The 21,630-nt window shown below is 45.8% G+C and overlaps 1 protein-coding gene and 1 non-coding gene across 3 annotated transcripts in view; both read right to left on the bottom strand.

The window, feature by feature from the left end:
* Positions 1–21,630, bottom strand: part of HDAC7 (histone deacetylase 7) — a 248,207-nt gene that overhangs the window by 152,846 nt on the left and 73,731 nt on the right. The window lies entirely within an intron of this gene.
* Positions 18,666–18,733, bottom strand: TRNAA-AGC (transfer RNA alanine (anticodon AGC)). The gene has a single exon. It is a non-coding gene; the product is annotated as a tRNA-Ala (tRNA).

Genomic DNA, 21,630 nt, shown 5'->3' with positions numbered 1-21,630 from the left:
CTCCTATCATTCCCAGCCACAGGAACTGTGCTTGGGGATGATGGAAGTTGTAGTCCAACAACATCTGGGAACCTTTGAACAATACAAATTTCACATTATATAAAACACACAGCCGCCCAGAGACGAAAGTTTGGGTGGGGTATAAATTTGATAGATAGATAGATAGATAGATAGATAGATAGATAGATAGATAGATATTCGTAATACGTTTCATATTCTTACAAGTGGCTTCAGTCTGGTTTAAAAGGTAGCTGTCTTATAGTGAGTCCGTTGTTACAACAATAACTAAATACCTTCTTTATTTGTTCAGATTTTTACCCCTTAGGGGCTGCTGGATCTTTCAGCTTTCCTACTTCTGTTTGTCTTTTTAATGGGTTTTGTATGTGTGTGTGTTTTATGGTTTTTACTGTTTAACTGGTTTTAAGGTTTTAAATGTGTGTTCTATGGAGTTTTATTGTATTTTAACTTTTGTAAACCACTTTGGGATGTCATGAAAGGTGGTATAAAAATTGGACAATAAAATAAATAAATAAATAAATAAATAACAATCACCTGGCAACCTTACCTACTTAAAGCTTCCTGCTGCTAAGACCATAGCCAGTTGTTATCCTATTCTCAGTTTTCCCTTTCCAGGGAAGGTTGTTGAGTGGATAGTTACTCTGCAGTAACAGGTACACTTAGACATTAACATCACCTCCTCAAAATTCTGGTTCTTAATTTCTGGGGTGGACAGTCACTAGAGACAGCAAGCCTCTCTGCCAACGATTTTGTCAGAGGACGTTTCCAAAAATCACAAAAGAATGAAGTCATGAAATGTCATAAAGGATATGACAGTCTCTAGAGATCATCCCGAATGCAACGTGTGCGTGAGATACAGAGGGTAGTAATATGTATTCCTCACTCACACACAAGTGAGACTGAAGGTGTTTCATTTCGATGCTGTCATTTCCTGCACACAGTCTCCAGGGGGCTCAGTTACCAGCGACACTTCCTTTCAAGTGGTCGCCTCGCTGACATTTGATATGACCCAACTCATCAAAACCAAAGCGAAAGCTACGTCAGCAAGGAAGAAGCATAACATTAGCCGCAGGAGCTCTCCCCTTGCTATTTATATTCTCAGACAAAAACAAAACATGAAAGCACAGCTTAATTGGAATCTCACAGACCGGCAATTCAAAGCCAAATATACACTGGGATGTAATTAGCAGAAAACTGTGTGCTATACAAATGAAGATAATCTATTCAAAGGAAGATAAAGGTGGAACTAAGAAGCATCCCCAGATGTTTAGGCCGAAATGTACACAGCATAGCTAAGGTACCCATGGCAACCCAGAGAGATGCCTACATTTCATGGCTAGTGTTCAAAATGCCTACCCCTGACATTCAATGAGGCGCTTCACACGACCCTTGTGAAGCACTAGATGGGGTTTGGTGGGGAGAGCGGGCTTAGCCTGCTCTCCCCACACACAGGCAGTTGCTCCTTGCTTCTGGGAGGCCGGATCGGCTGCCCAGACAAGTGGCTACTCCAGTCGGGCGCTCCCATGCCCGGCCACAGCTCTGTTGGGGAGCTCCAGGGGAAGGGGAGCGCCACCGCGTGGTGCCCCGGCCCCCCAAGCCCCAGGAAGGCACCGGGCAAGTGCACAGTGCCTTCCTGGGGTCCCCTCCCCCTCCCCACAAGTGTGTCAGCTGCGGCTGATATACGATCAAAAGGATGAGGTTAACGGAGCGCTCATTCCGTTAACCTCATTTAGGGGTAGGGGTTTCTAGGAGGGCTAGCTGCCGGAGAGCCCAGTGGTTCTTATGACCATGCGACAGCAGGTAATGCAGCCCAGCCTGCTTTCATGCAGCCGTGTGAATAGCTTCCATGTCTGGATACCAGCATAGGGCCAAGCAAGGCAGGACTGCAGGAGACAGGATCACCTGCACTGTTTGTTCCTTACCAATCTGAAGCCACACAGGATGCTCTGAAGACCAGGGAAGTGACATTTTGGTAGGCAGTGTTTAACTCTTTCCCCCTGCACTGAGGCCTTGATCAAATTTGCCCCTCTGAAGCTGCTATTAGCCATAAAGTGGGTAAGGGACAAGTACAGCATAGGACTGGGCACAGAGCAAATTATCAGATCAGGCCTAATTCTGATCCAATGCAAGTGATTCTTGAATCATTCATTTGATACTAGTACCAGTCCAGACTGAATCAGTGGATGCATCATTATGCGGTTGATGCAATGTGTCATAGGATTTTAATGGCCCATAAGAAAGAATGGGAAATCACTGAAACGTCTATAAATATATTATTGTAAATCAGAATGGGATGAAATGTTCAGTCAGGGTAGATCTTTTTAAGAGTTGGTAGGGGACTCTTGTTTGAGTTTGATACAACCTAGCATTTTATGCAGACGTGCCAGGGTTTCAGAAAAGCAGGCACTTCCCCCACCGCCTTTTCACACTTTTGCTTTGAATATATACATTGATGAGGTCAACAATATTCATCTGCAATTCCCCTAGGCAAGCAGTACCTTCCCAACACTCCTCTAAAGAGTCACTCACCCAAGGAGGATTTTGGTTGACACCTTGCGATATGCAATTCTACATCCTTCCCCCCAAGCACTGGGACTGAAAGGTGGATGATCCAATTGCAGCATTCTTTAAGCAGCTGCAAGTCTGAGGCACTGGAAAAGAGATGTCAATCACATAACTGCTCTTTCCCCCACCCAGCATTCTCCATATATGGCAGGCACATCAATGCAAAGCAAATTTTATGACAGCAGCAGAGAAAAGCATGGCAACAGCCATCTGATCATCAGATGGTTTGATACGCTACAGAAAATATTGTATCAGGCGATATTAATATTGCCAATATTAGCAATTTTGCATCGAAAATGATGTGATACCAATGTTGCCAAGAGGAATTGTATTGAACTGAATCTTATCATTGCTCCAATTGGATGCACAGGCCTAGTATAGCTTTTGTGGGATTTCCCCCTCTCTCAGAACAGACAGTACCTTCCAGATAGAGGTGAGGAGCAGATTACAATTTAGGAAAAGGCAATGGAAGAAAGGCTTGAACATCTTTTCCTGGATAATAACTTATCTTCAAAGTGCTAATTAGCCCTGCTAACTAGGAAATGCTTGACTAACAAGCAGAAGGTTGCCGGTTTGAATCCCTCGGTACTATATTGAGCAGCAGCAATATAGGAAGATGCTGAAAGGCATCATCCCATACTGTGCAGGAGGAGGCAATGGTAAACCCCTCCTGTATTTTACCAAAAGAAAATCTCCTGCATTTTACCAAAAGAAAACCTGGGCTCTGTGGGCGCCAGGAGTCGAAATCGATTTGACAGCACACTTTACCTTTTTAACTAGGCAAAAAGACACCCTTTAAAGTGGTGGCTCTGTCCCTATTCAGCTCAGGATATCATCCCTCCAGTGGCTGTAGCTGGTGTTCAGACTATAATCCCTTTGGGGTAGGGAACCATTTCCCATTTCTTTTGCTATGTAAAACACTTTGAGAACTTTGTTGTTGCAAAGTGGTATCTAAATATATATTTTTTAAAAAATAGTTTAAAAATAGTAATTAGTACTTGCTCTAGTGAACAGTCTAGTGTGGCCCTATGGTGGCTTTAAAAAAGGAATCAGACAAATGAATGGAGGATAAGTCTATTCATGGTTATTAGCCATGAGAGCTCAGTGGAATCTGCATAGTGAGAGGCACTATACCTCTGTATACCAGACACTGGGGACAAACAAAAGCAGAAAGTCTCATCTTTGCCTTCATGCTCTGCTTGGAAGCTTCCTCAATTTGGCATGCTTTTGTTCCCCTATCTTCCTCAATTAAAACAGGTCCACATAGCAATACTTTGCTTTTAAACAAAAAATCAATAGGCAGGGCATCTTTGAAACTGACAAGGTTGCTAGGAAAGCTCTATCAGTTTCACAGTGTAGTCATGGGAAGCTGACTACACTTTCCTCCAACTTTGGAAGTTTCACAGGAGACCAGATTAATAATAATAAATCTAAATTGGGGTGAACAGACTAAGTCTTGTAGTACCTAATTTGTTCTACTCACACACACACACACACACACACACACACACACACACACACACAAAATTCCACCAATCAGAGCTAGGTGTAAAACCCTTTGGAGCAGGGGCGTAGCAAGGTTGGAGTGGGCCCAGAGACAAGATTTTAAAATGGGCCCTCCTTCATTGAAGCTCAGCTCATGAAGTGAAGAGATCTTAAATGAGGATGAATACTGCTAACAAAAAGCATAGTAAAATTACTAAAAAGCATAGTAAAAGCATAGTAGAGAAAGACAGGCTGTTCCGGTAGCTCCAGGGCTTAACGCATCAATTTCGGAGGGTGAATACAACTGAAGGAAGCCTGGGTGGGTGAGCAGCTGGGGGAGTCAGTCATGTGACTTGCCTCTGGGGGGGACGACCCAAGGCAGTGGGCCTCCAGACAACTGTCTCCCCTTGCCCTATTATAGTTACACCCCTGCTTTAGAGGGTTGTACACTTTGAATTAAGCAATAGGTGTCTCGGAGCATGTGTTCAGCCCACAAATTTGTTCTCAGTAGTAAAATTAAGCTCACACTGCACTCACACAAAAATCCACTCCCGGTTTTCCCCCAAGCTTTCTCCATTTCAGCAACCTAATTTACAGAGAGGGAGAAAGAACTTATTTTGTTTCTGTTGACAGTCAGGACCCTTGCTGATCTACTGCAAATCACTCAGAGATCTACCCACCCAGTATCAGAACTTTGCCTTCACCTTCCTTCTCTTTTTACCACACTGTTTTATAGTCTGATCCTACACATGTTTACTTACTAGTAAGTCCCACATACACCCCCTGGTAAATGTGCTTGGGCAGACTGCAGCTACAATTACTTCCAGGGTTCTATGTAATCATCAGCAAGTCTTTTACAGCTGATGATTCAGGCAGATTATCCATAAATTATTTCAGTAGTTACAATTATCAAGCCAACCACAACCAACAGGATGATTAAAATATTTACACAGACTAAACCTAAAACATCTATTCCATAGTAAAGCTCACTGAGTACAGTGGAAGATTTTCTAATAAGCCTGGGGGCAAAACTAGATGTTTGACTAAATGTGTTCTAAATCACCTCCCTCCCTGAAGTGGCTACTTGCTACAAATCTTGACTGGCACGAGTCTCCCCCACTTCCTGTAGCTGCATTCTGATTAGTAAGAGGCACTCCCATTTTCAAGCTTGTTTAAAATGCATTTAGTCAAATATCTAACTTGGCCCTTCTTCTGCTATTTAACTGTTTACCTAACTTTGCTTGCTTGTTTTCCTGTTTTACTCATTTAAAACAAAACAAAACAGGATTGTTTCTTTTCAGATACAATTTAATAACATACCCAACTGGAAGGAAAGTAGTTTTCTTGTGTTTAATTTGGTTCTCTTTCTTATTGTTTACCCCACGCTTCCATCAAGGAGCTCAGAACAGCATAAATGGTTCTGCTCATACCCCCATTGTATCTGCACACTAACCCTGCAAGGGAGGTTAGGCTGGGAGAAAACAACACACTCAAGGTCACTCAGTGAACTTTATGCCTGAGTGGGGGTTTGAACCTGGGTGTTGTCAAGCTTGGTTCCAGGAACTGGGCAGGCAGCAGGAGTGGAGCTAGAATTGAGCTGATGGGTTCAAAGAACCCAGGGCTCCAGCTCCACCTAACCCCAATTTTCTTCGCTATCTCCCTCACTCCGAGGGGTCGCCAAGGAGAAGGGTGAACACAGGCCCCCCCTCGCCTTGCTATGCCCTGGCAGGCAGTCTTCTCAATGGGATTGGCCCCCACCCAAGAACAGGAGCTCAGGATTGGGCAAGGGCAGGCCAAGCTTTAGGAAGTTATGGGTGGCAAGGTTAGACAGCAGGAAGACTCACTAGGGGCTAGACTCAGCAGTAGAGTGAGCTGTTGCTACTTGCTTGTGTGTATAAAGGCTCAGAGTCTAGAGCTGGTAGCTAGCTCATCAGTGTTAGCAGCTGGGGCTGGTTGTTCCCTTACTCCCAAGCAGGGGTGTATCTAGGATGGGGCAGGCAGGGCACGTGCCTCGGGCACCACCTGAAGGGGGGCGCACCATTTTTTAAAATTATTTTTTTAAACGGCTGCCAAAAACAAAATGGCCACCACGCATGCTCAGATGGCCTCTGTGAGGCCCTAGGCCATGCCAGGCCTCACCAAGGCCATTTGAGCATATGCGGTGGCCATTTTGTTTTCAGTGGCCATTTTTAAAAAACAAAATTTATTTTAAAAAATGGCCACCGAACATGCTCAAATGGTCCCTGAGAGGCCCTAGAGGCCAGTGAGGGGAGAGGAAACCTTTGAAGACCCCCATGGCCTTTAGGAAGCCCCCTGAAGGGGCTACAGGTAAAAAAATCTTTTTAGAAAAAATAATATAAGTCACTGTACATATATTTAGTTTGGCACTATGTACAGAGAATCAGGGCTAGAATTAGAATTTCAGGGCTAGAATCAGGGCAGTGTTTTTTCAAAACTGGGTCCCCTTTCCTTGATCTTCTGCCTTCCCCAACCCAGCACCCATAACCAGGTCCTCAGGTGAGTATACAAAAATTATCACTCCCAGTTGCAAATAGCCTATGGTTGCATGTGAAGATCTGGGTGCTACTAATTCAACACTGGCATTAGAAGGAGAGCTGCTCTAGTGGTAGCAAGCATGACTTGTCCCCTTAGCTAAGCAGGGTCTGCCCTGGTTGCATTTGAATGGGAGACTAGCAGTGTGAGCACTATAAGATATTCCCCTCAGGGGATGGAGCTGCTCTGGGAAGGGCATCTAAGTTTCCAGTTCCCTCCCTGGCTTCTCCAAGAAAGGGCTGAGAGAGATTCCTGCCTGCAACCTTGGGGAAGCCGCTGCCAGAAGACAATACTGAGCTAGAAGGACCAGTGGTCTGACTCAGTATATGGCACCTTCCTATGTTCTATGTTCCTAAGAGGAACAGAACATGACCTAAAACCACACACAGGGAACTATTAGTTTATTTATTACATGTATGTCCTAGGGCAGTTCACACGATTGACACTGGGGTAGGAGGCTTCTCCTACCCTAATTTGGCAGCTCTGAGTACTCCTCTTTAAAAAAAAAAAAATCATGTGTCAGTTAAAAACAAGGCCAGAGGCTGGGAGCCTGATCATGAGCTAAGCCCCTGCTGGGTAGGATGAGCACGCTCCATCCAGATTCTGACCCCAGCTTCGGAATGAGGTAGGAAGAAAAATCATCCTACCCAGTTGGGGCTTGGCTCACAATCAAGCTCCCAACCTCTGGGCTTGTTTTTAACTGGCACACAGTTGAAGATCGGGAGCTCACAGAGCTTGCCTACCCTAATGTCAATCATGTGAACTTTCCTCATATTATTCTTACATCATGGACTTCATGGCAATGCACATGGATTTCCCAGGTAGTCTCCTATCTAGAGAAACCCAGACCTGCTTCGCTCCTGCAAGGCGGCGGCGGCAGCTGTGGCTGCATCTTGTGTCATTTCAGATCACAGCTCTGTTCTTTGTTCTTTGTCCACTTAAGCCAAACAGTAGCTCTTTCCTCTTGATGCAACATGCACACTCGTTCTTAGATGTGATGCTAAAGATCACAGAATTTTAGAGTAGGGAGGAAGCTTGGAGACCTTCTGACAAACTCCTGATGTTCACCAATGTGTGAATGCATCTCCATTGGCTTTAAACATTTATTAATAGTGGCCACAGGGTCTCTTAATCCAGATTGCGACCACAGCACCCTCCTGCCCACCCAGGCCATTTTCTTATGGAGACTTGAGACTACTGGAACTTTTATTTGCTACAATCAGACAAACATGCTGTTGTCTGCAAATATTTAAAGATGACGGAGCAGCGTTCCCACATCTCCTTCAGCACATCTTGGTTGGCCCCGAATGTCATTTCCCTCCAAAGTCGAGGAACTGCATTTCTAACAAACATGATGGTGTGGGGTTTCCCTGGCCACTGAATTGCACTTCTCTTTTCCTAAGAAGGAACAGCACAGGCGAACAGAACTCACTGACCCGCTCTGCAAATACACTCATTGTCCAAGGATGTGTCTTGCTTTGGATGACTTCTTCCACAATCTCCTCTTTGATGGGGTTACAGTAATGAGCCAGCTGATAAGAACCATGCTCATGAAAGAGAGTGAAAGTCATGCGAAGGGCTCTCCCTTTAGTGGATACACCAGACCATCCTACTGCTCCCACTTCTTCAAGGGCCTGATCTGTATGAGACTTCCTTTTCCTCATTCCTACAAACCTATTTGTAGCCCTCTGGCAAAATGGTCTAATGGAAGGGTGACTGAACATTTAGGAGTTCATGGAGAAACTCATGAGGCACAAGGGAAGCTTGTCCTTAATGTCTTCTTTTCCCTCTCTCTGTCACATGAGGGGAAGACCCAACCCAAGAGGCAACAGAAGCAACTGTGTAATTCCAACTGACATAACACAATAGAATCAGTGCTCCCTGGAGAGGAGACCTCCATCATACAACAAACTGGAAGCAGCACAGCCACTGTTTTTAACACCTTGTTTCTGCTCCAGTCACTTTGCTCATGGCCTTTTGCAAGGCAAAATTAAAGTCTTGCAACCTACAGCATTTGAAGAGGTGGAGGATGAATTGCTTTCCTTTGCTTTCCCTTTCTCCACTGGAGTCTCTCAGAGCTCTGTTCTTGGCCCTCTGCTATTATCTCCCTAAATACTGGCTCTGGGTAACCTTACCACCATCACATCCCATGGCCTTCAGTGCCTCAAACTCACTGATAACAGCCAGCTCTCCACCCCTTTCTCTCTCCACGAATTCCGCATCTCCAAATCCCTCTCTGATATTTCCGTTTGGGATGCTTCTGAATCAGCACCTGAAGTTCAATATGTCCAAGACCGAACTCCGCATCTTTCCTCAAGCCTTCCTTTCCTCATTCACTCTCCTTATCTACTGGCTGTGTAACCACACCGCTTGTTGATCAGGCACATAGCCTTGGCTTTCTCTTTGTCTCCTCCCTCTCCTTTCCCCCTCATATTAAGTATGTTGCAAAAACATGTCACATCCCTTTAAAATGTTACAAAATCCCTTCACAATATTACAATATGGTGCTTCCTCTCTGCCCCCTCGACGAAAACTAGTTCACAGCCTGGTCATCTCTCACTTTGACTAAACCAGTCATTCCCTCTCCAAATTTCCATTGTCTCAACTCAGTCCTTCACCTGTATCCAGTACTCTGGTACACAAATGATACACCTCTTGTCATTCTGTCTACATTATGCCCCTCCTTAAATCCCTACACTGGTTTCTTGTTTTGCCACACTACATAAAGTGCCAGGTACACGGATGACACAACAGCAGCTTCCAAGGCACTTTTAAAGGTACATGCAGCATCTCTGGGTTGCCTGGCAACCAAACTTAAAACAATGTGGAGATCTTATATCAGGAAATATAGCTGACACCCTGATCTTGTCCAGTGACCCTTTGGAATACTTCCTTCTATGTAACACACTGAATGAACACTTGGGTTCCTAGAGCTTAATATAAAGGTAAAGTTGTGCCGTCGAGTCGGTGTCGACTCCTGGCGACCACAGAGCGCTGTGGGGTTTTTTGGTAAAATACAGGAGGGGTTTACCATTGCCATCTCCCATGCAGTATGAGATGATGCCTTTCAGCATCTTCCTATATCGCTGCTGCCCAATATAGGTGTTTCATAGTCTGGGAAACATACTGGTGGGGATTCGAACCAGCAACCTCTTGCTCACTAGGCAGGTTACTTCCCTGCTGCACCATTAGGTGGCTAGAGTTTAATATAGGGCCTGACAAAAAGCGGGTGCCAGGCAGCCATGGTGCCTAGAAATTTAACTGTGGTGCCTAGACTAGAGGCAGAGTAGGATTTTATTTAATAAAATCTTCATTTATGCCAGGCAGCCCTGTTCTTGTTCTAAGAATGTTATTTGTAAAGGGGATAAAGAGAAGTCCATTCACCCTCACCCTCTACAGTATCTATCACTAAGTCCAAATTACCATTGTCCAGCTCCTAATTTTTTGGACTGGCTTCTAGATCCAAAGAAAAATGACAGCCTGGCTTAATACACTACTAATACTATGGCTTAGGTACAGGACAGGTTACCTGAGAGAGCACCTTTCTTTACAAGATCCCCATCGCTCACTGAGATCATCAGGAGGGGTCCGTCTTTGGGTGCCACCAATTCATCTGGTTGTGACCTGGGATAGGGCCTTCTCTGTTGGCACCCCTAGGTTGTGGAACATGCTCCCCATGGATATATGAGGATTGTCTTCCTTGGAGGCCTTCAGGCCCATTTTTTTAGCCTGGCTTTTAATGATATTTAGTTTAAATTGTAATTTTAATCTGCTTTTAATTAGTTCTTGATTCTAATTTTAATCTGCTTTTAATTGGTTTTTTATTTTAAATATGTAATTTTAAATTATGTATTACCACCCTGAGTCATTTTAGGAAGGGTGGTATATATACATTGATTGACTGATTGAATGAATGAATATTACCACACTAGCATTTACAACTGGTTATTTCAAGGAGTGAAGATTATCATTAACCTGCATCTTGTCCTCATGCTAACTCACATGTAATTTGCAGTCATCTGTCATGGCAGCTTGTGGGAATCAGAGGAAGCACTAGGTAACATTTTAAGGCACTGAATATTGATTGAAGGAGGACATGTTTCTGTGCTATATTTTACTTTTATGGCAATCACTATTGCCAAACTGTGTACTGGGGTACACCAGTATGCCATGAGAGAAATTGCTGTGTGCCCTGAAAAATTAAACTATTAATTACATGGTTAAACAAAGTACACCACCTCCAATTGTTCTGGCTTTGCCTCCTTCCAATCAACCCCTACTGGGGGCAGATAATTCTGCCATATCTTTGGGTCAGAAGGGACTGGATCACTCAATCAATCCTGATGCAAAGATGCAGCAGAATTACCTGCCAAGGCATGCCAAGATCAGTAACTCACGCAGAGACACAGTGAGCAGCTTCCTTTTTTCTACATACCTTAAACATTTTGAAGGTATAAGAGGCACTTGTGCTTCCAATGTTAATTCAGAAGACAATGTGTCTCAGCAATTAGATGTTAGGGAAACACAGATCTATGGTTACAGAGAACAGCCTGAAATACTGGATTACAAAAAGGGTGTGAGCAGAAATCCAAAACCGTTCCATGGCTATCAACCTTCTCCACTCATCCTAGTTCAAGAGGTGAAGGCTATGGAGCATTTTCCTCCTGCCTGAACACACTTTGTGCATTTGGCCAATGGTAGCATTCAAAATGAAAAATAGGACCCGAAAGAAGCAGACTTGATTGCAACAGCGAGTGTGTGATTCTTGCCACAGCCTTGGTGGGGTCATTTTCTTTTTCGAGATCATTCTGTGCTGCCGATTCATCCAAAATAGTCCCCATGCTCAGAAACAAAATGAGCATGAAAAGAAGCAGCTGCAATCAGTAGACTAATAAGCAGCAATCACAATTCAACAGGACAATAGTTTATTGCTCACAAAGCACTGTACAATGTTTGTGTTAATGCAAATTAACTGCTAGGATTACAACAAGCTGCCAAGCTCTGTGTGTGTGTGTGTGTGTGTGTGTGTGTGTGTGTGTGTGTGTGTGTAGGCTGTTTACACAACTGATAAATGAGTAGGACAAACCTGCTACCCAGATTTGGGAGCTGTGTGCACCTCCAATTTTTGGTTGTGTGGGAGAAAACACCTAGGAAGGAGGAGTGGGGAGCAGTGTTCCCTCTAACAGGGATTCCCAGATGTTGTTAACTACAGCTCCCAGAATCCCCATCTGCAATGGCTTTTGCTTAGGGATTTTGGGAGTTGTAGTCAACATCAGGGAATCCCTGTTAGAGGGAACAGTGTTGGGGTCATGTGCTCCCTAAGCCCTACTCCAATGGCAGGCCACATTTGGAATCAACTGCAGGGGTCCTTGTGAGCAACCCCACACAGCATACATTTCATGCTAATCCATCCAAGAGGTTGCCAAGGCCTCCGTTTGAGTTGCCAACATGCCAGCTTCTCACTAGCCTAGTTCTTGGATTTTGGGGGTGACTGCCACCTAAGGAAGAGCTCTCAACAGGGGAATGCTGGGGTTTCCCCCTCCCTAATCAAGAAGCTCCGCCACACACACACATACCTGTTGGGAGAGGAAGGCTGGTCTTGTGGGAGCAAGCATGACTTGTCCTCTTAGCTAAGCAGGGTCTGCCCTGGTTGCATTTGAAGGGGAGACCACATGTCAGCACTGCAAGATATTCCCTTCAGGGGATGAAGCCGCTCTGGGAAGAGCAGGAGGTTCCAAGTTCCCTCCCTGGCTTCTCCAAGATAGGGCTGAGAGAGATTCCTGCCTGTAACCTTGGAGAAGCCGCTGCCAGTCTGTGAAGACAATACTGAGCTAGATGGACCAACTGTCTGACCCAGATAGACCAAAGGTCTGACTATGTGCTACTAAGCACATAGGAACATAGGGAGCTGCTTCCTATGTTCCTATGTGCTTCCTATGCAGCTTCCTTAGTAGAGCAAGCAGGGCTGAAAACAAGGACCTTGCTGCTGACCAAGGGTGGAAGTCACTATTTTTTGCACAACACCCCCTGAGCTGTTACAGCAACTGTTGCAGTTTCTGGATAAGGCAGCCTTAGTTGCTATATAGAGCCCTGTTGCCAGTTTAGGGGGGCAGGATATTACAGTGCCTGCGGCAAGATGCTGCGAAATAGTGCCTTGCATCGTAGGGGCCAGACTCCTTTTGAAAACCCACTCTTGCAAGCTTTGAAAATGATGTGGGGCTGGGCAAGGAGATAAAGTTGCCAGCAGCCTCCTCTTCTCTCCTTGTGCTTTTAGAAAGCTTTGCAAGGAATGTGAGGAGAGGTGCTCCTTGCACAACTTACATAGAACATAGGAAGCTGCCATATACTGAGTCAGACCACTGGTCTATCTAGCTCTGTATTGTCTTCAAAGACTGGCAGCGGCTTCTCCAAGGTTGCAGCTTGCAAGGATCGGATTGGTCCCAAGGAGCTGTTCTGATGGCAGCCACAGCAGGAGGCATTTTGTGGCCCCCAAAACATGCCGCTTAAGACAACTGCCTCACTTCGCCTAATGAAAGGGCTGCCCCTGCTTCTTGCCCCAGAATAAACTAGTGGTGTGTGCAAACACAGGGCAGAATTTCAAGGTGGGAACTCTGGGAGGGCTAGAAGAAAAGCATCTTAGTGACTGGAAGAGACCCAAAATCAAAACCAGAAAGAAGCAAGGTTGCCTGCAGTGCAGATGTGTCCTACATTTGAATCCAACAAACAAGGTTGTAATTCATCTGAGCTTGTGCCCAACTGCTCTGCTAAAAGGGATCCAAATGTACCTCTTTCAAGGTTCTCCTCCCTTGCAACTGCCTCTCTTTCTCCTTTCCTTGATATCTGTAATGCAATCACTGCTAAGACTTGGCATCTCCAGCTTCGATGGCAAGGAGGGAAGTTGCCCCACAGAATCACCCTACACCCTATTCATTGTCAGAGCATTTGGAGTTATTTTTAGACTCCAAACCAGTTTATTCTAGTGTGGGTTTACAACGCTCCCAGTTCCTCTTCTCTCGATGAAAGCCACCAGAAGTGGGTTTCTCCGCATGTTGAAGCAGGGCCGCCCAGGACCATTTTTAGAACACCAGCTGAGAATGGTGTTGCTGGCGGAAGGGCTGAGATCCTAGTATTTCATCGCTCACAGCATGATTGTGAAAGAAAGTGTGCTATTTTGATCGGGGAACATAAATGTGATTCACGCCAACTTATTGTGCAATCTCCAGGGTGCAACCCACAGGAAAAAAGAAAATGAGGCCCAGTTGGGAAACACATGTTTGCTAGCAGCAAGTTCTGCCTTTAGACAAAGTCCAGTACAGGAAAGGTCATGAGAAATGCAGATTGAATGGCCCCAAGATTCATCAGTGGCAATGTAAAACAGACTTGTTGATTTGTGCTTGGGCAGACAAAGGTTACAGAAGAGCACATGGCAGCATCCACCATACCAGACAAATTATAAATGGGCATAACAGCTCTCTCTCTGGGTGACCTGGACCCTATGCACAGAGCAATAAGGTATCATCCTCAGCTCTGTCCTTTGTACCTACTTATACAAAGAAACAGAGTCCCCAACTGATGCTCTTAATGCATAGGAATGCTACTTTGTTTATCTTGCGTAAACTGCCCAGAGACAAAGGTTTGGGGTGGGGTACAAATGATAGATTGATTGATAGACAGAGCAATTCTGGCAGTCCAGAAATATATGGATGAGACAGAAGCATAGGAACATTGGCTTGAGGGGAACAGATGGGCCCAGAGGCAGCTCCTCTGCTTTCCCTTCACACACCCACTGTTCTTAAACTATGAACAAGCAGTTTAAGTCTGTACTACCAAACGAGATACTTTGGCCACTATTTCTGTGCCTGGCTGGAATGATAAGGATGAGTTAGGAACTGAGAGTCCCTAGTTCAAAAGAATTACACTCCAATATAGTGTGGTGTACATAATCATCTGCACTTTTGCACTCTGCCTGGAGACAAGCCATGCCAACACTGTAAAAAAAACCAAATTCACACATACTTGCAAAAGTACATAAAAAGTTCCTTTCATACACGTGAAATTCTATGCTACAAACATCCCAGTATTCTGCAATCAAAGTCTGCAACTGGAACCAATCATGGAAACATGTATATGTAAATCCCAATGATGTATTTAAATGAGTGTACTGTACGACTTTAGCGAGGGCTGCCCAGGGATTCTCTTAGGCGTGTCCCCTCCCACTTGCGCCTGGAGAGGAAGCTGTCTCATGCTTTAGAACAGGGTTGCAAAACTATGGCCCTTCAGCTGCTTTTGAACCACAGCTCCCATCATCCTCAGCTGCAATGGCCAATAGTCAAGGGAGATGGGAACTGTCGTTCAACATCTGCAGGACAGGAGGGCTGAAGTTGTGCAGTCCTGCTTTAGAATGTTGGGAATGGGTAAAAAGGCAGGGCTGCAAAGGCCAGCGGGGGCAAACAGGCCTTGTGGCACCCCCTCCTTAAAACAGACACCCACATATACACTGTACATGCAAATGCATGCAAACATACATACCCACTTCCAAAGATTTTGGCTGAAACTGCCTGTTGCCCACTGCTTAGTGGTCAAACAGCTGGACTCGAATTGGAGCTCCATAGCTAAGATCTAGCCAGGCAAGACGAATGGGGAATTTGGGTATAAATCGTTATTACACTACAAATGTAATCTACATATGCAAATACCTGTTTTCACAATTCTGCAACAGTGGTCAGATTCTGTACTGGAGGGAAGGTTTCATGCACCATAGAATGACTGACCCTCTGCTGATTCATATACCCACTCTGCACATTTTCGGTCCCCACATCCAACTCTGCATACTACTGGATACAGAAGTGAAGTCACAGGATCAAGTCTCTCCCACGGTCTCTACCCAATGACTGAAGCGATCCTTTGGGGTTTTAAACTGCTCTTAAGTTAGCAAATCATTATTTATTTACTTACTACCTTTCTATCGCACCCTTCCTCCAAGGAGCCCAGAAAGGTGTACATGGTTATGTTTATCCTCACAACAACCCCATGAGATAGGTGATGCTGAGATAGGTGAATGGCCCAGAGTCACCTAGTGAGTTTCATGGCTGAATAGGGGTTTGGACCCGGGTCTTCCCGGTCCTAGTCCAATACTCTAACCACTACCCCACTCTGGCTCTAAGTTTCCGATAAAGAGCCCTTAGATCTGCAGTTTTGTCAGGTGGCTGAAGAAGTTACCCAAGAAGTCACAGCTGCACCAGACTGCAATTCCACAAGTGACACAGTGGTCTTTCAAAGGTATCATTAAATCAAGGCTTGACCGATCCCAGGCACCAGGGAGCCATGGTGCATAGAAATTTAACTGTGGCTCCTAGACTTGCATAGTCAGAGGCAGAGTTGTTTCATAAAATCTCTTTGTCCCAGAGAGCTCTGTTTCTGATCTGTTTGTTACTTTATGAAGGGGATAAAGAGAAGCCCACTAACCCTCTTTACACCATAACGTCTGTCACTAAGTCTGGTAATTTTGTAAAATGTCCATTGTCGGGCTCCTAATTTTTTGGGCTGGCTCCTAGACACCCCACCCCCTGCCCAAAGGAGGGGAGTTTCAAGGCTTGCATTAAACACACTCAGAACTTCTGGTGGGAATCGAGGGCTTTCCGAGAGGAATGGAGGATAACATAATATTTATATGTATATATTTAAAACAGAAAATATATTTTCTGTGCCATCTTTCCAAGGTTCAAGGCAGCTTTCAGGAACTACACCCTGAAACAAATGATAGCATCCAAGAAAAACAGCAGAACGTCTCACTGAAAAATCGACAACAGACCCAAACCCAGGCAGGAGAGATATCCCCCTTTTACTGAGGGGAGGTCTTCATTCTGCAGCCTTAGGTCATGAAAGAAAGGCCCTGCTTCCACCTGTGATGGTCTGTACTTCATGTGAAGTTGGAGCATGAACAGATCACTAAACAGATCACTGCAATTGGCAAAGGGTTGCTATAGGGAGAGGCAGTCACTAAGATACATACTTTAAAGGTTAACACCGGTACCCTGAATAAGGCCTGGAAGCACATTAGCAGCCCAACCTAAGACTCTCTCTAGCTGTTGTTAGAATACAACTCCCATCATCCCCAGCCACAATAAATGGGGGCTGGGGAAAATGGAATTTGTCATACATAGCGTAGTGGTTAGAGTGTTGGACTAGGACCAGGAAGACCTGAGTTCGAATGTCCATTCAACCATGAAACTCACTGGGTGACTCTGGGCCAGTCATGCATCTCTCAACCTATCCAAAACAAGTTCTGAGCTCCTCGGAGGGAAAGTGAGATATAAATGTAAAGAAATGAAATGAAATGAAATGAAATGAAATGAAATGAAATAATGCTACACTGGAGAGCCTGAGGTCGGCCACTTCTGTAATATAGGTTGTACATGTGCCTATCTTCCAGTTTTCCAGGAGCTGCATTCTGCAGTTGCTGAAGCTTAGAAACAATCTTCCAGGGCACTTTGATATATTCATTTACACCTTTACTGATTCTAGGTTACATTTGCATCCCACTCCTCCTCTAAGAGGTGAAGTACTTTCTCACTCAATGCAGCACTAACTTAAGAAATTCACGCCCACAAGATGTGCTGGTGGCCAAAAGGGTCAGATGTCTTTAAAAGGGAATTAGATTCATGGAGGGCAAATCTACCCATCACTGCTAGCCATGAAGGCAATATAGAACCTCCAGATTCAGAGGCAGTATATCTCTGAATACCAACTGCGGAGAACCAACAGCACTGTTGCAGGGCAATTACCTTCAAGCCCTGCTTATGGGCTGCCTGAAGGCATCAGGGTGCCCACAGTGTGCTGGAATATATAGATCTTTAATTGGATCCAATAGGCTCTTCTTATGTACTTGTTTTCCTATACAGCAGGGCTTGATCAATCCCAGGCACCAGGGAGGCATGGTGCCTAAAAATGTTACCATGGTGCCTAGGATAGGATATTCAGCGACTGAGTTATTTAATAAAATATTTATTTGTCCCAGGCAGCAGCCCTGTTTCTGTTCTAAGGATGTTATGTGTAAAGGGGATACCGCATAATGAAGTCAGGTAATTTTGTCCGATGTTCATTTTCTGGCTCCTACATTTTGGGGCTAGCTCCTTGATCCAAAGAAAATGTGACAAGGCTTGCAACACACCCACTGAATTCTATTCCTGCAGTACACCTTTTGATCTTTCTGGACCACATTCTGTGTTGCTCTTTCCCCCCAGCATTCCGACTGCTTTCCCCCACGCAGCTCAGGCAAAGCTGACCTGCCAGACAGGTGGGCCGCCTGCAACTTGCTGACTCAAGCATAGGAATGGCTTGTGTGTTTTTTAAATTTGCTGATGCGTGGTGCGGGAGAGAAATCAGAGCATGCCCTGCCTTGCACAATGCCATATCATCTATGCTGGGAAAAGCCATGCTTCTGTGGAGCAGGGAGGAGCAGGGCAGGGCTGTGGGTGTCTTTGCCAGCCCTGGGATTCACACACCAAAAAGCCTGGGACTTTTCACAGCACCTGACTTGCAACACAAAATTTATCTGCAAGCAGGCCGAATTCCAGATATCCAGCGTGAGCACAGGGCTGCATTCCCACAAATGCTTGGCTAAAAGATCAGCATGGGGCAGGCCCAATGGGATGCAAGCAGAATCTCTAGCAGGACATCAAAAGCAGTGCTGAACTGAAATAGGGGTCCCCTTTTGATGAAGCATTTGATGGATGCCCACTTTGATGAAGCATTAACATAGGGACATTGGGAGTTGCCTTATACCGAGTCAGATAAGTGGTTCATCAAGCACAGGGCTGTCTACAATGACTAGCTGCAGGCAGCGTCTGTCCATCCCAACCCTATCTGAGATGCCAGGGTTTGAACCTGGGACCTCCTGCTACAGCCTCATCCCCGCAACACAGGAATATAGGAAGCTGCCTTATACAGAGTCAGACGACTGGTCCAAAAGCTTAGTATTGTCTACATGACTGGAAGGGGCTTCTCCAAGGTTCCAGGCAGGAATCTTTCCCGGCTCTACCTGGAGATGCCGCCAGGGATTGAACCTGGGACCTTCTGCATGCTAAGCAGATGCTCTCCCACTGAGCTATCCCCCCAAATAGAGGGGGCTGCCTTATACGAGGGCATTCCTCTTCTCACAGTCAGTGTCAGGGTAGGAGAAGCCTATGACCCTAGTTAGGCAGCCAAGTGCACTCCCAATTGGCCATCGTGAGAGCTCTGCAAGCAAGGTGGGAGGAGGGGAAAACAACTGTCTGTGAGCTGGGTATGGAGGCGGGCAGGAGTCCAGAATGTCTGCTCTGTTTCGGAGCAAGAGAGGAGGGAAAGCACTCCCTGAGTCTCCTGCCTCCGTAGCCAGCTCACAGACAAGCATTTCCCCCACTCCTGCCTTGCTTTCCGATTGTGAGAACCTACTTCCATGCCAGTCCTGAGAACCGTCTCACTGAGTCAAACCCTTAGTCCGCCGAACTCAGTAGTGTCTGACTTCACTGACTGGCAGCAGCACTTCTCCAGGGTTTCAGGCAGGAGTCTTTCCCAGGTTTACCTGGAGATGCCAGGGATTGAAGCTGGGGCCTTCTGCACTCAAAGCAGATGCTCCGCCACTGAGCGATGGCCCCATCCCCTTTCAGGAGAAGAGCTCAAAGCCAAGGGCCAAAACGTTTGCCTCCTTTAAAGGAGGCTACTGCAGTAGCAGCCACCTTATGGTGCAGCGGGGAAACGACTTGATTATTAAGCCAGAGGTTTCTGGTTCTAATCCCCGCTGGTATGTTCCCCAGACTATAGGAAACTCCTATATCAGGCAGCAGCGATATAGGAAGATGCTGAAAGGCATCATCTCATAGTGTGCAGGAGATGGCAATGGTGAACCCCTCCTACCTAAAGAAAACCACAATGCTCTTGGGTCTCCAGGAGTCGACACTGATTCGACAGAACACTTTACCTTTACTACTGATACCTGTGTGGTGTCACACACACACACACACACACACACACACACACACACACACACACTTACTTCACCTGGCAAGGCCCAGAGAGGGTCCCACTCTGCATATTCCTTTCAAAGCAGCCACACAATACAAGCCTATCTCTCTCCTGGCATCCTGCTTTCATCCCCAAAGGCTATTTTCCCTAGGGAAGCAGTTCTAAGGAATGCTCTCCCACTCTTGTCACTTTTCTCAGGAAAATCAACCCTTCCAAAAATCTGGTCATTAATCAGAAAGTCCTGCTTATTACCCAATATCAAACCACATGGTTGGAAGCCAGGGTACATTTCGTCAGTGTTGAAATTTGGGGCAGTGTGGTACAGCAGCAAGTACACGAGACACTGACATGGGAGATTCCCTGGTCAAGACTCATTGCTGTCACAGCGGGGTTTGTCTGGGTATGCCATTTTCTCAGCCAGCCACCATGACACCTTTAGGAAAGCGGGGCGGGGGGACCAACTGACCTCCGCAGGTTGTTGGCAGTCCAAACACAATGGGGCTGCTAAACATTACACAACTCCGAAGGCTCTGGCCATGATGTGTAAGAAGTAATTTCCCACTCCTGCCATAGCTGAGCTCAAACATGAGGGAAGGGGAGATTCAACAGTGAGGTAAGACTATGCAAGACCCCAAGAAGAGCCCCGCTGGACCAGATCACAGACCGTGTGTGTGTGTGTGTGTGTGTGTGTGTGTGTGTGTGTGTTGCTGCTCACAGAATTGGGCGGGAGTTGGTATCACATTTTGATTAGGTTGACAAGTTTACTGTCTCTGTATTGATCTAATTATTTTATTTGTGTTATGGTCCTATATTGCAAAATTGTATTTGCTGATTTTTTGCTGGTCAAGGACTGAAATAAAGATTGATTGGACTGCACGTGCATTCTGTTTAAAAAGTGAACCTTCGTATGGGCCCCTCAAACGTATGTACAGACAGGAAGTGGACTGCTGGACCTGTGGTCAACGTAATGTGTGAAGAACTGTACAGATGCGCAGCAGTGTACACTGTACACTCATGCACAAGTGTTCAGCCAATCAGGGTGGTTCACACAGTGATTACTAGGGTAGAAGCCACCTCTTGCGCGAGTTTGAGAGCCGTGCGTGCTCCCTATATTTTATCGTCTGTGAGAAGGAAATAAGGTTGAAGGCTTGTTCCATGATCGTGTGCAATGCAGCAGCTGTATTGGAGAGCTTTTTCCCCTATCTCATTCAGAAGCTGGGTGCTGGGTAGGACAGAGCCCTCCCATGCAGCCACAGTTGAGCACACAGTCTCTGCCGGTACTTCCTGATTTGTTTTCTCCTTGCAGGCAGTTAAACATAGGGAGTGCGCACAGCTCCCAAACTAGGGTAAGAGGCTTCTCCTACCCTAGTAATCATCATGTGAATCGCCCTATTGTCTGAATAGGGCTTTTGTCAAGACCCGATCTAAGGTTAGTGGCCATCCCCACATGTGGCAATGAATTCCATAGGATCCTGGAGCAAAGAAGTCCTTCCTTTTGCTTGTTCTGAATCTGCTGCCAGTCAGTTTCACTAAATGACCCCATGCCACATTGTAGTGGCAGGAGAGAGGGGCTGCCCCAGTGATCCCTTCTCCTCACTCCCCTCAGTTTCTTGGGCTGCCACCAGACAGAGTGTGCGCCAATCCCAGCATGGCCAGAGTGAGACAGATGGCAGAGAAAGGGGAAGGCCAAGTGTGTGAGTGCTTGCTTTAAGCAGCCGGTGTTCCAAGTAGGCATTGCGTGCCCAAACGGAGAAGCAAAGCCAGGCGAAGGATGTCAGGTTTCTCATTTGGCCTCTAGCAATTTTTGCTTTTGGCAATAGCACCCGGCCACGTCGGTTGCTGTCAGCTTTTCCCCTGGTGCTTGAGCAGCTCTTTCCCACGACAACAGGAGACAGAAAAACACTCCCCCCTCCGCCCTCTTGAAAATAGGAAAATGTGATTGTAAAACCACAAATGTTGGCCAGGCACTCCAGACGAGAAGCGGGATCCGAGAAAACACTTGCTTCT

The sequence above is a fragment of the Hemicordylus capensis genome, chromosome 2, assembly GCF_027244095.1.
Source record: "Hemicordylus capensis ecotype Gifberg chromosome 2, rHemCap1.1.pri, whole genome shotgun sequence".
Taxonomy (NCBI): domain Eukaryota; kingdom Metazoa; phylum Chordata; class Lepidosauria; order Squamata; family Cordylidae; genus Hemicordylus; species Hemicordylus capensis.
Note: the sequence above shows the minus strand (reverse complement) of the source record. Positions and strands in the feature narration are given on the sequence as shown.